This window comes from Acomys minous (genome assembly GCF_964271855.1).
Source record: "Acomys minous genome assembly, chromosome: 2".
Taxonomy (NCBI): Eukaryota; Metazoa; Chordata; class Mammalia; order Rodentia; family Muridae; genus Acomys; species Acomys minous.
Window position 1 is genome coordinate 73,924,958 of NC_140484.1, and position 18,424 is coordinate 73,943,381.

The 18,424-nt window shown below is 41.8% G+C and overlaps 1 long non-coding RNA gene across 1 annotated transcript in view; it reads left to right on the top strand.

The window, feature by feature from the left end:
* The first annotated feature begins 1,421 nt into the window (after positions 1 to 1,421).
* LOC311590150 overlaps positions 1,422 to 18,424 on the top strand; it is a 45,173-nt gene continuing 28,170 nt past the window's right edge. Inside the window, exons 1-2 of the long non-coding RNA XR_014776787.1 lie at positions 1,422 to 1,543; positions 2,816 to 3,037. This is a non-coding gene — a long non-coding RNA (uncharacterized lncRNA). The remainder of the gene's footprint in view (positions 1,544 to 2,815; positions 3,038 to 18,424) is intronic.

Here is an 18,424-nt window from a genome sequence, read left to right on the forward strand (position 1 = left end):
GGCTTGAATGATGGTCTGTACTCAAGACCCTATCTTCTGTGCCTTCCCAGGTTATCCCCTATTCCTGGACCCCAGAGCTTCCCAGTTGCTTCTAGGAACTTTTCCCTGACTTGCCAAATGAGGAAAAAAATAATCAGTGCTGTAACTTGTGCCTGAGGTACCATTCCTCTTGCTATTGTCAACTGTGCTGAGTAAACCTGGGCAGGGCAGTGACTGACATGGAGAGAGGACCCACCCTTCTGGAGTTTATCCTCTGTTATGGTTTGCAGGACAGGTAGTGGGGCTTGTGACAGGAGGAGTCTATTGCAGGGTTCCTAGCATGCTTGAGGTATCATTCCCAGATGAGATTAAAGCTCTTTTAGGACTGGCTTGGATCTCTTGAGAGTAGTTTGTTATGGAGAGTCAGCTGGGCCGTTCCCTGGGCTTGTGCGCCCTGGCTTGACATGTAACCTTTCTTTCCTTTTCCCCACTGAGCCAAAAGGCCCTCAAACAAAGCCTTACAAGCTTCAGTGTCCTGCTCTTGAACCCCCAGAATGATAAATGAACTGTTTACTTTACAAATTACCCAGCTTTACACATATTGTCATAGCAACATAAAATGGACCAAGATACAAAGTAACCATCCATTTGCTCTTAAAGGAAGTTCTCACCAGGAAGAAAAACACCCTGCTCCTCCTTCTCTTCATCAGTATAATGCACACTGTAATTCTCCTTTCAGAAGGGAAGAGAACCAGCTGAGACTCCCCTCACCCAAGCTGTACCATGAATCCCAGCTCCTACCTTCCACACAGTGCCTTTTTAATTCTTTTCGGCCTCTTTACTGTTGCCATTATGGTCTTGACATTTCTCCCACCTCTGTTACCACCTCAGGAATTTTTTTAGATCAGGTGACAGGACCGCATCTCAAAGCAACAAAAAAAGCTGTATGCTGGAGCTAGACCCTGACATCAACAGGCTTTAAGATGTCCCTCAGGTCATCCTGTAAGCAGCCATGGCAGAAAAGTACGGTCTTCTTTCATTGTTCCCCACCTCCCTCTACAACAGAAAACTCTATTTAAAATTAGTCTGAGATACTGTTTCTGCCTCTTTATCTCCCCAGTGATCCCTCAGTGCATTGTCACCTAGCTCCGTTTACCAGTTCTCTGAAATTGCTTCCGAAATGTCTCCAGTGAGAGGCCCCCTGCTCTTCTTGCCCTGAGGAGCTTCTCAGAAGCTCTCTGAACCACATGATGTGTTCTCCAGATCAGCTCTCCCTCCACCTCTTTGATAGGGTTCATTTCTAGAACACTCTGGATATGGGTGTTCTCAGCATCTCAGTCTCTCCTCCTGATTGGTGAGCTGATCTGTCACTCCTGGTTCAACAATGACAGCTTCCCGGATTCCACACCTTGAGTTCCAGTCTTCTTCTACAACGTGCTGAGCAGCGTTGTGTGCTCCTCCCTCACCCTGGTTTTCTGTGCCCACTTTCATCTCCCCAGCTGACAACACCGAGGCACAACGGTCCTCCCTCAGAGAGTGTCTCCCTGTCTCTCCTTCACATGCTGTGAGTCCTTGAGTACGAACATTCTGGATGTCAGTACTTTCTTCCCCCCAGTCTTCCCCATCACTTTCTCAGCTCAGCCTTTCCTTTGCTCCCTCACTCCCCACTGTCCTCTTGGTCCCACCCATAGGACCAGCTTCTTTAGATCCTTCTCCACACTGCTACCACAAGGAACTCTCTATAATGCAAAGTGGACTACAATTTTACTCCCCTAAAATCGCTTTTCAATAACTCGCTGAAGCTCAAATGTTAAAAATCCAGGCAACCGAAAAATGTGTGTTGTTGAGACTTCGGACAGCTTATGGGCAATACCAATAGACAGAAACGGGAGAGGCGCAGAGCCAGATGGTCCACATGCTGATGGGCAGTCAGAGAGGAAGCCAGTGTTACCTCAGGGTGGGTGGAGGGAACTCTTCCCTGACCTTCTGAACTTGTGACTTGACCTTTAAATCTGGCGAACGGACCTTATCAGCCTCATAGCTCTTCCAGAGGATATGTATATGTGCAATTTCAATTTATGGTGCCCTCAGTTCCTCCCTACGGTGGTGCCGCTGGTTATGTGCACGTCTGCCCACCAGGGGCCAGGAGTGGATAATGGATGACTCCGGCACATGTGTGGGTATCTCTCCGGGATGGCAGAAGCCAGAGTTGTTTCCCGCATCATCCGCATTGCTTCTCTGTAAGTCCAGGCTGAATATCTGACCCAGCTATTCCGCAAGCCTGCACCCTGCTATCTCGTCCCAGCCTCGTTCCTTGCCTCACACTGTACCCTGAAGTCACCCTGCATTTCCCGCAGCTGCCGGAGGGAAGTTTCCATTTCTGTTCATTTATCTATGCGGAGCCTTTGAGCTGAGGCATTTTTCTATTCAGCCTTCAAGATTCGTCAGTGTCAGCTGACACCATCAGGTTACCTGATTTCCAGGCTGATCCTCTCTCCGCATCTGTTCCACTAGCTCTGCTCCCAAATGGGGAAATCACATCTCATTGTAGATGGGAACCAAGTTCACTCAGCTTTTTTTTCCTGTGCTGGGCAGAGGAATCTTTGGCCTGAACATACACCTGTGGGATAAGTAGTTAAATGCACAAGCAAACAAGCAAATTTTTAAAGGACAATAAACATTGAAAGCACCTCCAGTCAACGTGAGTTATTTCAAGCCCTTCTGCCTACGAATGCCCCAGCAATGGCCCTTGAGATGACCGCGCCTATTCTGACTCCATCATTGGGTGAACTTTATTCTGCTTCAACACTGTCCTGTTTATTCATGTCCCCTTAAGGTCTCAAATCCCAGGACACTGAAGATACCTGATAGAGATCTGTTGAACAAATAAATGCCTTTGCTCTGAAACTGTGCAGCATTCAGAGGATCTTCAGTGCAGAAAGTGAGCTGTGAAGAAAGCAAGAATTGAGGTGCAACACCCTGGCTTAAGCTGGATTTGGACAGACTCAAATATCTTGCAGGGAGAGGTCTTGGAAGAGTAGCCACCACACAGATCTCTGTGAGTCCATTCCCTGGAAGAATTCGTTAGAGGGGAAATTTGGAAGAACTCGTGGTGAGAGTCCAGTGTGGGCTGGAATTTAGCAGGACCAAGAGGCAGTCACCGTGGCTGGTTATGAGTGTTTACGCATTGCTCAAAGTGCCTGGCTATACCACTCATGGATTTGGCCTCTAGGATACAAATCATACAATATTTGTAGGTGAAGCTTGAGATAGCTTCCCTAAGGTCTCAGAACCAGAGCAAGGCAAGGTTCCACCCTGATTTCAGGGTTTCTATAGTGCTTATCCCAATGACAGGTGGGTTGCCCCTCCCTCCAGCAGTAAACATCCTAGCTTCCCTTCCAGGCTTTGTCCCACCTTCCCTGGGACTCACCAGCCAATGAAAGCTTCCTTCTCCTTTGTATTTGGAGTTTTTTTTTTTTCTTTAGGTTTTTGAAAATTCTGACATGTCTTACCTTAAAATGTGTGACCATGCTTTTGTCATTGAGGGAGATGACAAAGGTATCTGGCCTCACATAGTGATTCTAAAATGACAAATCACTACTCTTGCAGTGTAGTACAGCTTTATGTCTGGAATGGAGATGTCTCTAGAAGTTCTTTTATCATATAGGATTGTTTTAGCTATTCTGTGTTTTTTACTTTTCCATATGAAGTTGAGAATTATTCTTTCAAGGTCTGTAGTGAATTGTGTGGATATTTTGATGGGAATTGCATTGAATCTGTAGATTGCTTTTGGTAAGATGTCCATTTTTACTATGTTAATCCTGTTGATCCATGAGCATGGGAGATCTCTCCATCTTCTGATATCTTCTTTAGTTTCTGTCTTCAGAAACTTGAAGTTCTTGCCACACAGATGTTTGCCTTGCTTGGTTAGAATTACAGCAAGATACTTTATATTATTTGTGGCCTTGTGAAGGTGCAATTTCCCTAATTTTTTTCTCAGCCTATTTGTCATTTGTATACAGGGGGGATACTAATTTTTAAAAATTATTTTTGGAACCAGCCACTTTGCCGAAGGTGTTTATCATATGTGGGGATTCTCTGGTGGAATTTTTGGAGTAACTTATGTATACTATCATATCGTCTGCAAATAGTGATACTTTGACTTATTCTTTTCCAATTTGTATCCCTTCACCTCTGTTAGTTGTCTTATTGCTCTGGCTAGAATATCAAGTCCTATATTGAAGAGATACAGTGAGCAGCCTTGTCTTGTACCTGATTTCAGAGCAATAGCTTTAAGTTTCTCTCCATTAAATTTGGTGTTGGCAGAAGAGACTTGATACCCTATGAGCATATACAGGGGGAGGAGGTCCCCCTCAGTCACAGTCATAGGGGAGGGGAGTAAGGGGAAAATGGGAGGGAGGAATGGGAAGAGACAAGGGATGGGATAATAATTGAGATATAATATGAATAAATTAGTAAAATATATTAAAACTTGATGTTGGCTATTGGCTTGCTGTATATTGCCTTTATTGTGTTTAGGTATGTTTTTTATATCCTTGATCTTTACAAGACTTTTAACACAAAGGGCTATTGGATTTTTCAGCATCTACTGAGATGATCATGTGTTTTTTTCTTTATGTTTGTTTATATGGTGGATTATGTTGATATAATTTCACATATTGAACCACCCCTCCATGCCTGTGGAGACTCCTAATTAATCATGGTACATTTTTTTAATGTATTCTTAGATTCAGTTTGTGAGTATTTTGATAAGTATATTTGCATCAATGTTCATAAGGGAAATTGGTCTGAAATTCTCTTTCTTTGTTGAGTCTTTGTCTGGTTTAATGATCAGGGTGATTGTGACCTCACAGAGTTTGGCAATGTTCCTTCTGTTTCTATTTTATGGAAAACTTTGAGGAGTATTGGTACTAGATCTTCTTTGAAAGTCTGGTAGAATTCTGTGCTGAAATCATGTGGCCCTCGGCTTTCTTTCTTTCTTTCTTTCTTTCTTTCTTTCTTTCTTTCTTATTTTTCTTTATATTTTCTTTTTTGGATGGGAGAATTTTAATGATTGCTTCTATTTCCTTAGATGTTAAAGGACTATCTAAATTGTTTATCTGATCTTGATTTAACTTTGGTGGAGGAATGTGTCTAGAATATCATACATTTCATTTAGATTTTTCTAACTTTGTGGAGTACAGGTTTTAAAAATAATACCTAATGCTTTTTGGGGGGTTTACTCAGTGTCTGTTGTTATGTCCCCATTTTCATTTCTGATTTTGTTGATTTAGATTTTTTTTCCTCTTACTTTTAGTTAATTTGGCTCAGGGTTTGTTCATCTTATTGATTTTCTCAAAGAATCAGCTCTTGATTTCATCGATTCTTTGTATTGTTCTGTCTGTTTCTAATTTATTGGTTTCAGCCCTGAGCTTGATTATTTCCTGTCATCTACCCCTCTAGTGTGTTTGTTTCTCCTTTTTTCTAAAGCTTTCAGCTGAGCTGTTAAGTTACTAGTATTGGCTCTCTCTAATTTCTTTACAAAGGCACTTAGTGCTATAAATTTCCTCTAACCACTGCTTTCATTGTGTCCCATAAGTTTGAATATGTTGTGCCTTTAGTTTATTAAATTTTAGAAAGTCATTAATTTCTGTCTTTATTTCCTGACCCTGTATGGTCATTGAGTAGGGAGATGTTCAGTTTCCACGAATGTGTTGGCTTTTTGTTATTTCTGCTGTTGAAGTTCAATTTTAATCCATGGTGTTCAGATAAAGTACAATGGGTTAGTTCACTTTTCTTGTGTTGGTTGAAGTTTGCTTTGTGACAAACTATATGATGAATTTTGAGGAAGGTTCCCTGCGGTGCTAAGAAGAAAGTTTATTCTTTTGTGTTTGGGTGAAATGTTCTGTAGATATCTATTGGGTCCATTTGATTCATGACATCTGTTAGATTCATTATTTTTCTATTTAGTTTCTGTCTTGATGATCTATCCATTGGTGAGAGTAGGGTGCTGAAGTCTCCTACTGTTGATATGTGGGGATTGGTGTATCATTTAAGCTTTAATAATGTTTCTATTACAAATGTGAGTACTCTTGTATTTGGAGCATAGATGTTCAGGATTAAGATGTCTTATTGGTGGATTTTTTTTCCTTTGATGAGAATGAAGTCTCCTTCCTCATCTCTTTTGGTTAATGTTGGCTGAAAGTCTATTTTATTAGCTATTAGAATGGCTACTCCAGTTTACTTCTTGGGTTTGTTGCTTGGAAAATCTTTTTCCAGCCCTTTACTTTCAGGTAATGTCTATCTTTGTTGTTGAGGTGTGTTTCTTGAATGTTGGGTCCTATTTACACACCCATTCTGTTAGCTTGTGCCTTTTTATAGGAGAGTTGAGTCCATTGATATTGAAAGATATTAATGGTGAATGATTGTTAGTTCCTTTTATTATGATGGTGGTGGTAGTATGTTTGTGTACTTGTCTTCTTTTAGTTGTGCTGTTGTGAAGTTATTTATATTCTGTGTTTTCTTGGGTATAGATAACCTCCTTCTAATAGCATGGAGGTTTAGGATAGAGTAGTTACTGTGATATAGGTTAATTAAATAGATCCTAGTCTTTCTGTGTGATTATTTGGGTAAAAAGCTGGTTAAGGAGTAACTGCCGATATTAATAAAATAACAATTAAGTATTAAATATTAATAATCATTCAATACTTTCCTAATGATGTAACCCTTTAATACAGTTCCTTATGTTGTGACCTCCAACCAAAAATTATTTCATCGTTACTTCATAACTGTAATTTTGCTTTTGAATCATAGTGTAAATATGTGATATGCAGGATATCTGATATGTGACCTTCAAAGCGGCCGTGACCCACAGGTTGGGAATGGCTGAACTAGTATATATGAGGAGGGTTGGAATCCCAGAGAGGACAAACAGGGCTCTCAAGACCATACAGGAAGTAACAGCAATTCTCAGAGAAGGCTCAGGGCCATTGCCTCACACACTCCTAGGAGCCCTCCTGTTTTAGTTAGGGTTACATTGCTGCGAGGGGACACTATGACCATGATAACTCTTACAAAAGAGAACATTTAATTGGGGCTGGTTTACAGTTTCAGAGGTTTAGTCCATTATCATCATGGCAAGGAGCATGACAGCATGCAGGCAGACAGGGTGCTAGAGGAGCTGAGAGTTCTACACCTTGATGCTCAGGCATCAGAAAGAGACTGTGTACCACATTGGGCCTAGTCTGAGTATGGCAGATCTCAAAGCCTGCCCCAGCAGTGACATACTCCTCCAACAAGGCCATACTGACTCCAAGAAGGCCACACCTCTTAATAGTGCCACCTTTTATGGCCAAGCATTCACACACATGAATCTATGGGGGATGCCCCTCTTCAAACCACCACACCTACTATGCCTAGCCTGATCGTGCTGAGATGGGTGGCTCAGCCCGAGGAGGGTGTGAAGTACCAGATAGCTCATCCTGAGCACTGCTCAGCATGTTACTGTGCCCACCTCCTGATGATCAGGACAGCTGAGGCAGCTGAGGTCTGTTTCCTTTTGGGACTGAGTGCCAGCTGTCTATACCTGCTCACTAAGGAGCTATATTTCAAGGCTTGGCAGAAGCTTTGGGCCATTTATTATCTAAAGATTTAAGACTGTGTGTCTCAAGACATCTGGAAATTCCATTCTTATTTGGGGGCTTCAGTTAGGTGGACTAAACAGCATCCCAATTCTGATTTGCTTGGGAAAAAAATGGTCTAAGCAAAAGGCTGGGAAACCCAGCAACTTGCATGTCAAGAAGTAAAGGACAGTGCTGGCTGGCAAAGTGTAGGGGTGGGGAGTCTTGATGGGGAGATTGGAGTAGTGATACAGAGGTGAGGATGAAGCCTGCTTGGGGCAGGGTCAGCAGCTCCCAGGAGTTACACACTCAGGGCCTCCTGGGTGTGGCTCAGGTTCTAGGGAAAGCAGATGTCCCCAACTGCCCACCAATACCAGATTACTTTGCTTTAGAAGAGTTCTTGTCTTACATAATAAATATACTTTGAAAAAGAAAAGTGACAAAACGAAAACAAAGCCTCTCATAGAACAAAAGAAGTGCGATGGGATGGCGTGATGGCTCAGTGTTTAAGAGCCCTGGCTGTCCTTCCAGAGGACCTGAGTTCAAGTGACCTGACATCATCCACTTTCTACCTCCTCAGGCACCAGGCATACAAGTTGTGCACAGATATACATGCAAGCAAAACACACACACACATACACACACACACACACACACACACACACACACACACACACACACACACACACTTCAAGGGAAGCAATACAGAGAAAATACACTCCTCCTCCAAGTCTCCTCAACCTAGCCTATCAACCTCTGCTCCTAGAGCGGACAGCCGGCCCCTGTCTTCCATGTACTTCCAAATACTATTACACAGGAACATTTATTTTCCCGCTGACAGACTGGCCGAAGCAGCAGCTTATCTCTGCCGTAGAAGCTCACAAATCTTTCATTAGATGTTTGTTCCTGGTGTATGCTAATTACATAATGAATTTTGTTATGACATTTTCCTATATGTACATGTTCTTTGATCATGCCCTCTGCTTTTTGTACTCTTTTCTCATTTGGTGCCACTTGCTTATTCATTTATTTGTTTATTATTTTTTATTACACAGTGGTGTCCTCACTTCTCATCAGCCTGTGGTGTCCCTTACTGGTTTAACAGCTACCGTGTGTTCTGTAATTCATTTACGCTTCCTTTCTGAGCGTGATTTTATGTTACTTCTGGTCTTTTGACACTGCAAGTTTTTGTTGTTGTTGTTTTTTAAATAAACCATAATTCCTGGTGTGTCAGTATGGAGCATGGCTGGATCTGCAAGAGAGGACAGGGTCAAGTGTGCAGGTGGGGCAGGTGTTCCCTCAGTTCCTCCCAGAGAGCTGCTGCTGTGCTCGGGCTTTCCCCAGTGTGATGAACTCTCTCACACCTTCACAAAGACAGACAAATACTTTGAAGGCACCTGAGCAAAATAAGGCATAACATACAAGCAGTAAGATGCTTAGCCCTTAAATGTGGAGTACACTGGGGTCTGGAAATCACAGACACCCACAGTAACCACACCCCAGTCAAAATGAGGCCAGCTCCATCAGCTTGGAAGGGTTTCTGTCACCCCTACCTGTCAATCATGTTTGGACCCAGCTCCGCAGGTTTTGCACTTGGACTTGATGGGCCTGAAATCATGCAGCAGATACTGTGTGAGTGTCACCAGCTTCGCTTGCGGTCTGTGAGATTCACAAGTGACATTGTCACCATAGTCTCTTTTTGCAGATAAATACTACTCCATTTTATGAGCATAGTGGCCGTACTGTATTTTCCTGTCTATTATTTTCTTGGTAGACATTTGATTTGTTTAGGGTGATAAAACTGTCAGCATTCTAGTGTAATTCTTTGCGTAGACAGTTTTATTCCACGTTGCAGTGATAAACACCCCAACAACAGCAACTTAAGGGAGAAAGGACTTATTTTGGTTCATAATTTCATCATAGCACGGAAGTCAAGGTGGGAACTTGAAGGAGCTAGTCACACCCACCCAAGAACAGAGAGAATGAATGCATGGGTGCATGCTCTCAGGTCACCAGGAAATGCTGCTCCCACAGTAGGCTGGGTCTTCCCACTTCAGATATGCTCATAGACCAACCGTAAACTAGACATCCCCCGCTGAGACACTCTGCGGTAGTGACACTAGGCTGTGCCAAATTGACAGAACTAATTGTCTCCGTGTCTGCTTCCATTTGTATTCAATCCACACCTGAGTAGAAGTGCTGGTCCTTGGTGACTATGCATGTCATACTGTATAACCTGCCAGTTACAACAACAGCAACAACAACAACATCAACAACAACAACAAAAAACATTTGGGCTGGGCAGCATACTCACTGATCCCTGATGTTAACAGCTTTGGCATCTTAAAAATAGATTTGATCTGTTAAAGTTAGCATACAGAAATAATGTGTTCCATTATGGCGTTTTCAGACCTATATGGTAATGCACTAGGTTCCTATCCAAGTCTCTTTCCTGCTGCCATTTTCCTCCTGACCCCTCTTGTTGGTCTTCTTGCTCTGAGATTGTCCACTCTTCTGCTTTCCTGTAACTGTATTTTATTGCCCTCTCAGTTTCCACTCCTCTGTCATCATCACCTTCCTACTGTCAACACACACACACACACACACACACACACACACACACACACACGTATGGGAAAATAGTGGTATTTGTGCTTCTGAGTTTGGCTAATTTCATTTAATTCAACAATTTCTAGGTACATCTATTTTTCCTAAAATGTCCCAATTTCACCTTTCTTTTTTAAAATTATTATTAATTTACCTGTTTGTTTTACATCCTGGTTGTAGCCCCTCCCTTTTCTCCTCCCAGTCCCACACCTCCCCTATTCCCTAGAAGAGAGGCGCCTCCCTCCTCACCAACTTCTGCTCATCAAGTCACATCAGGACTGAGTGTATCCTCTCTCCCTGTGGCCTGGCAAGGTAATCCTGCCAGTGGGAAGTGATAAAAAAAAAACCAGGCATCAGAGTCCATGTCAGAAACAGCCCCAGCTCCCCTTACTAGAAGACCATATGAATCCTGAGCTGCCCATCAGCTACATCTGTGTAGAGGACCTAGGTCCAGTCCATGCATGGTCCTTGGTGCTTCAAACTCCACAGGCCCCTCTGGTTAGCTGGCTTTGTTGGTCTTCTTGTGGAGCTCTTGTCACCTCTAGGTCCTTTTATCCTTCCTTCCACTTTCTCACTAGACTACCTTTGCTTTGCCTTTCTTAGGACTGAATAAAATCCTAGTGTATATGTTTCTCACACTATCTTTATGCATTCAAAAATTGATGGGCATGTAGGCTAGTTCTATTTCCTTGGTACTATGAATAGCACAATAATAAACATGGTGTGTCTTGTGTGGGATTAGAATCCCAAGTCACTTGGAAGCCTTATTTAGTGTTCTTGTGACCGCCATATTGATTGCCATAGTTTTCGTCACTCAAGCAGTTCTCTCCTTTGCCTTAGAAGATTCTTAGTGTGATGAAATCTCATTTATCAATTTTGAGAATGGTTGGCTGTGTTCTTGGAGACCTTTTCAGATAGTCTTGAGGTCTTTAGCTTATGTTCCGTCCAACAGTTTTGTACTTTAAGATTTTATAGTAAGGCCTTTGATCCATTTTCAACTTAGAGTATGGATTCATCTTTGCCTTATACATGTAGATGCTGCATATTTCAAGTACTAGTTGTTGAAGAGGCTGTCTTTTCCCCAGATGTGTGCTTTTGATACCTTTTGAAAATTTGTTGATTGTAACTATATAGATTTACTTCTGGCTCTTATATTCTTTTACACTGTTTGACACGTCTATTTTTATGCTACTACAGTCCTGTCTTTGTCACTATGGCTCTATAGCACAATTTGAAGCCAGATACTATGATATCTGTAGCATTGCTGTTTCTGTTTAGAATTACCTCGGCTAATCAGGAAGTCTCTTAAATTTTAATCTTTTCTTTTTGAAGGGGAGAAAGATTTAATCTCATTATTTTAATGCGTAATGTGGTTGTGCATGTGGTGTGTGTGTGTGTACACATGCACATGTTTGGTGTATGTGCAGGTACACATCAGTGGACAGAAGTGTTGAGGACAGAGAACAATCTTCAGTGCCATTTCTCAGGTGCCTCCCACCTTGCTTTCTTTGTTTTCACCTGGCCTGGGTGTAACTATCTTGTAGGCTATCCTGACTCACCAGTGAGCCCCAAGAATCTACCTGTCTCTACCTTCTCCCTGGCATTACACACACTAATTACCATATCTATGTTTTGAACTGGAGCTCTCATGCTTACAAGGCAAGCCCTTTACTCACTGAGCCATCTCACTAGCCCATTCGTTTATCTACTTTTATAAAATGCCTGTTCAAGATGTTTGGTGAATTTCACTATGTTGTCTGCCTTCAGTTATTAATTCTGAGAGTATTTTTTAATATTATGGGCACCAGTCTTTTGTCAGACATGTATTTTTTTCTGTGGTTTGCCTTTTTAAAAATCTGAGACTACTTGCTGAGCAACATTTTAAAATATTGATAGAATTTTAATATATTTTACTTTCTTTTTAGTGTTCCTTTGTACCTAAAAGTCCCAACCAATGTTGTGAAATTTTCCTTTTATGTTTTTAGCTTTTAAGTTGCTGTCTGCTTTGAATTAATTTTTATTATACTGTAGAGTAGAGGTCAAGGCTCAGTTTTTCTTCATAGCTCGTTCTCAAATCTTATTTGTTGAAAAGAAATGTCTTTCCTCCATGGGATTGTTTGAATATCTTAGTAATATATTACCAGCCAGAGACGGAGAATTGGCCTAGTGGTACAACATTAGCATATGCAAAGTCCTGAGTTAAGTCTCAAGCATCTAAAGACATTGTTATTATGAAAGGCTTGGACTGTATCCTATGCCTGAATCTACCTTAAAAAAAAATCAGTCCACCATATATGTGTGGCTCCATTTTGGATATGTTACCCATATGCTGATCATATATAGCCTTGATTATTGTAGCTTTATTGTAACTTTTAAAGCCAAATTGTGGAGGTCTTTGAATTTTGATTATTTTAGATAGTCTAGGTACTTCCATTTATACATACATTTTAGAATTATATTTTCTGGTTTACAAAATGGTTGGTGGGATTTTGAATGAAAGTTATACAAACATTATGGAGACTTATCTAACAAAACTTAAGTCCTACAATCCATGCTCACAGTGTGTCTCTCCATTTATTTAGGTTTCAACATCACTCAGCAAAGTTTTGGTGTTTTTTGTTTTTCAAACAGAGATCTTACTTGACGTTCATTTTATCTATTTTAACAACTTACGTTTTTGATGCCGTTGTAAATTTTTTATTTGATCTTGTTTGTTGGTATGTTGAGTTTGGTTTTAGTTTGTATTTTATGATTTTGGTAAATATCCATATGAGTTGTAAGTAACTCAAGACAAACCTTTGATGTCAGCATGTCATTTTGAGTAAAAGCAACTCATTCAGCAGGCAGTGGTGACGCACAACCTTTAATCCCAGCACTCAGGAGGCAGAGACAGGCAGATCTTTGTGAGTTTGAGGCCAGCCTGGTCTACAATGCAAGTCTAGGACAGCCAAGGCCACACAGAGAAACCCTGTCTCAAAAGACAAAAAATCAAAATAAACAAACTATCAAAACCAAAAACAAACAAACAAAAAACAAAGCAACTCATCCTTTTCCAGTATTCATTTTTCTATGAACCTCTGCATGGTGGTGAGTAGAAGTGGTAGATATAGATGCTATTTATTTATTTCAGATTTACAAGGAGCCTAATATTCATTGATAACATTTTTGAACTTTCTCAACTTGAAAATGTTTGAAAATAAATTTAAAAAGACACTAGAAAAATTAGTTTCTATTATTGAAAGGCATTATTGTATATAGACTTAATAATGTCCCTTCTGTACTCTTGACAGTTTTTGTTAGACTTGGACTCATAGATAGCCTTCTCTGTCTCTGTCTCTGTCTCTGTCTCTGTCTCTGTCTCTGTCTCTGTCTCTGTCTCTCTCTCTCCCTCTCTCTCTCATTTTTTCTTGTCATTGTGCTTGATCATTTTTGTAGTGTATTGGCTTCTTAAAAGGCCTTCATCTGTACTGGAAACAGCTCTGAGGTCAGACTAACCAGTTGCTAATCACTGTTCCTGCTTTGAGATCACAATGCCTTGAAGACTTCATTATTAAAGAGACAGAATACTGTGTGGGTCACTTAATTTATTATGGGGGCCATCCATTTCTTTCCCTTTATGTTTTAAAAAAATTAATGCTCATTCAGTTTATAAAGCTATTGATTTAAAATCTTACAATGATGTATTTTTAGTGTCAATATGATTGGATTTAGAATTACCATGGAAACTGTCCTGGTTATTTTTTGTTGTCAACTTGACGCAATGTGGAGTTGCCTGGGACTAAGGAACCTCAAGTGAAGAAGTGCCTTAACAAGACTGGCCTGTGACTGCATCTGTGTGAGATTGCCTGTGCTGATGACTGATTGGGAGGATCCAGCCCACTGTGGGTGGCACCACCCCTAGGCAGATGGTTCTGGGTTGTATAAGAAGCTAGCCAAGCATAAGCCATTGAGTGAGCCAGTAAATAATGTCCCTCTGTAATTTCTGCTCCAAGTCCCTTCCTTGAACCCCTTCTTTTATTTCCTTCCATGGTGGGCTGTTACCGAGAAGTGTAATCTGAAATAAACCCTTTTCTCCCGTAAGGTGCTTTTGGTTATGGTCTTTATCACAGCAACAGAAAACAAACTAGAACAGAAACATATCTCTGACTGTGTCTACTAGAGGGTTTACAGAAAATTTTAACTGCAGAGGGAAGATGCGTTCTGAATTAGAATGGCATCACCCCACAGACTGGGATCCCATACATTGTACCCATGTAATAAATTATCAATGAAAAATGTTCTTAAAAATTATAAACAATAAAGAAAGAAGAAACAAACAAACAACTAAGAAAGCAAGTTGAGCACCAGCATCTACCTCTCTCTGAGTCCTGACTGTGGGAACAAATGTGACCAGCGACTTCTGCTGTCATGATTCCCTGCCATGGTAGCCTGTGTCCCTTAACCAACTGTCACTCAAAACAAACCCCTCCTTCTTCAAGCTGCTTTCATCAGGTGTGTTTTCATAGCAAGAAGACAAATGACTCACAACCTTTTCTCCACGAGCCACCTAGTGTATCTTTAAAAAAAAGATTTATTTATTTATTATGTATACAGTACTCTGCCTGCATGTACACCTGCAGGCCAGAAGGCATCATATCCTATTACAGATGGTTGTGCGCTACCATGTGGTTGCTGGGAATTGAACTCATGACCTCTGGAAGAGCAGTCAGTGCTCTTAATCACTGAGCCATCTCTCCTGCCCACCTAGTGTATCTTACTATGTGTCCAGGACAGTGCTAGGCTCAGAGATTTGAGAACAACACTCACCATGAACTCAGGGGGTCACTGAAATGGGGTGCTTGTGGGGTGCCTAGACTGTGCTGTGATTGCTTGGAGTTGAGTGAGCCATAAACTACCTTCTGTAGCTCTGAGCCTAAAGCTGCCCACTCACTGAGTCATCCTAGGTTCAGTGTGTCTATATCCCCGCTTCTGCTTCTTCTTCTTCTTCTTCTTCTTCTTCTTCTTCTTCTTCTTCTTCTTCTTCTTCTTCTTCTTTTTCTTCTTCTTCTTTTTCTGTTATGGCAAATACTCCTGACTTACTTGCTTTGTTGACCCAAACAAGTCCTGAATTTCTGGGAGCCTCAGTTTTCAGTCTGCATAAATGGTACTTATCAGTTGAGGTTTAGTTAGGAAGAGACTCACACTGGATATTTCAAAGGGAGAAGATTAAACAGAGGTAATGGGTTATATGCAGTACTAAGATCCTGAAAGACCAAGCGAGGCAGTTTAGAAGATCCTATGCTAGAAATACAGACGAGATAGTCATATCATACCTAGGAGCTTATGGCATGGTCCTCTGTAAATGGGTGCTTAGATTTCAAGAGAGGTGTCTCAAAGTCTGTCCTTAGGTCTTGGGAAGACACTCTATGATTAACACTCTGGCAAATCTGCAGAAACTTCAGTGGCTAATAGTGAGAACAAGGAAAAAAACCAAGGGGGCTATTCTCCAAAAGTTGGAGAGACACTGTTAACAACTAGACAGGAGCGAGTTCTTAATCCCTTGTCAATTTTTCATTGGTGTCTCCAACTGCCAGAAACCAATAGGTAGTGAAGTACCATGGGATTCTGGGAAATATAGTTTATAAACATTCAGCTCTATAGTCCTGGGAGTGGCAGAGGCAGACTTGGTATGGTCCCCAGGCCAAATGGAGCTTCCTGCCTATTAGGATTTAAGAATGAGTTTCAAATTTTAAATTGTTGAGCTAAAAAATAAATAAATAAATAAAAAGAAGAATGATATTATATAGCATGTGCAAATTATGTGGACCCCACATTTCAGTGTCTGCAGTCCTGGTCGTGATTATTGCTTCTGTGTTCAAGGAAAGGGTCAGACATTTTCAGTGGAGACCTCAGGGGCTGCAAGATCTCAAGTCCTTATTCCATAGTCTTACAGAAAATACACATGATATGTTTATGTAAGTGTTTCAGGGCTGAGTTATAGGAGATGCTATGAGCACAGGGGCCAACATGAGGACTGCTGAGCTGGGCCATGGCACCCTGCTCTAGATGGTAAAGCAGTGAGGAGCCAAGGGGTTTAATAAGTTGTAGTTAGTTTCAAGGAGAGCTCATAATGACTGAAAAAGAAGAAAGGGGGGAGGAGAGAGAGAGAGAGAGAGAGAGAGAGAGAGAGAGAGAGAGAGAGAGAGACAGACAGACAGACAGACAGACAGACAGAGACAGAGACAGAGACACAGAGACAGAGAGAGACAGAGACAGAGAGACACACACAGAGAGAGAGAGACAGACACACAGAGAGAAACAGAGAGAGACAAAGAGAGAGAGAGACAGAGAGAGACAGAGACAGAGAGAGAGACAGAGACAGAGAGACAGAAAGAAAGAGAGACAGAGAGAGAGAGAGAGAGAGAGAGAGAGAGAGAGAGAGAGAGAGAGAGAGAACACAAAACCAAGAACCCATGACAAATGTATCATTGATATTCCCTCTGTGCCTTTGCTATGGGAAGCTTCACGACCAGTGACGTCAAGGGAAGATAGGCCTCAGATACTTCCTGGACTAGAGCTGAGGCCCATCTTCCCTGGATGTCACCGATCATGGTGAAGCTTCCCAGTCTCAGAACTGTTCTCCAATACAATTTGCCTCAGAGTCTGTGAGCTGTGAGGCCAGTACTTTGATTCTCACATCAGCGGCAACAGGCATGAACATGTTTGTTGAACGACTGGATGAGTGGAATGGGACTAGGCAATGTCATCCTCAGAAAGTAGCTTGTTATTAGTTTCTATCTTCTCATATGGGCCACTGGGGTTTCCAAGCACTCAGGCCATATGCCCAGGGATTTGGGTAGGGCATCCTCTTTGCTCTTGCCATTCTGGAATCTGGAGTCCCTCAAGAACAGGGAAAGCTTCAGATGCTTGCCATTTTGAAGATCATAGGAACCTTTAAAAAGTAGAGTAAATAAATACTCTATAGTGAGGTAATGGAAATCATTTCATATTTAAAATGTTATATCTAATGACATAATGCTTTTAGCAGGCAAAAATCCCTGTAAAACATTGTGCAGTCCACAAGATAATCATATGTTGCTAAAGCCTTCATGCATAATGGGCACCGTGGACCACGCCTGTGGTCTCAGTACTTGGAAAGCTGAGGCAGGAGGATTATACATTTGAAGTCAGAAGAAGCTAATGAGAACTTGTCTTAAAAGTGAACAAAATCAAAGGCAAAGGCAGGTGGAACCAGAGACCCAACCAGGGCTCTGGACACAGACACAAAGCTTTTTCCAGTCCAGGGCATCTCTGTGGCCACAGCCTCATCTGGAGGTGACATCTGTGGCCAGAGGGATGGCTCTTTGGAAGCATGAAGCCGGTGGTGCAGCCTCCTCTCTTCACTCCACCAAAAAAAAAAACTATTCTCAGTGACAGCTGCCATGTTTGTCTGGCCCACGCTGGGCTGGGGACCTAGGCTGGGCTTCCTGCTCCTCCATGTAGTCCTGCTCTCATAGATTCAAAGGGTTATGGTTGCCTGTGCCTGCTCTACCATCTTGTCTAGCCCAGATTACTCATACAAAAAATACAAAAAAGCAAAAGACGAGCCTTTTCTGTAAGTAGATGGAAATGTTCTGTTAGCATTGGACAATGGGCTATGGCTGGCTACAGTTACCAGGCAAAACCCCCTTCTGGATGGGAAGAGCTAAGCCTAGAACTCCAGTCTCTACTCACACCCTTTTAGCATACATTGTGCTGTACACAACCTGTACAAACATTTATAGCAATCACAGGCAGTTTGCATGGGACTTTCCTCCCATTTTTATTCTTTCTGCTCCTATCTTTTCAGCATGGTAGCCCCTTGGGTAAAAGTTAATAGAGGTGGGGGTGATGATTTATTTGCAGATTTATATTTATGGAACTTCCCTCAGTGGCAGGGCTCTTTTTTTTTTCTTTCGGGTTTTTGAGACAAGGTTTCTCTGTGTAGCCTTGGCTGCCCTGAACTCACTTTGTAGACCAGCCTGGCCCTGAACTCACAGTGATTCCGGGCTGGTGGCTGGACCACACACTAACTCCTTTCTGCTCCTGGAGGAGGTCTGTTGTGGTTGCTCTAAGTAGCTGGCTGTTGGCTGTTGCAGCCTCGTGCACATATTCCTGTTGTCAGCATTAATAAGGTACAATTGCCTGGGGCCTTGTTACCCACCAATTAAACTTTGGGTTTTATTGTGCAACCTCGAGGA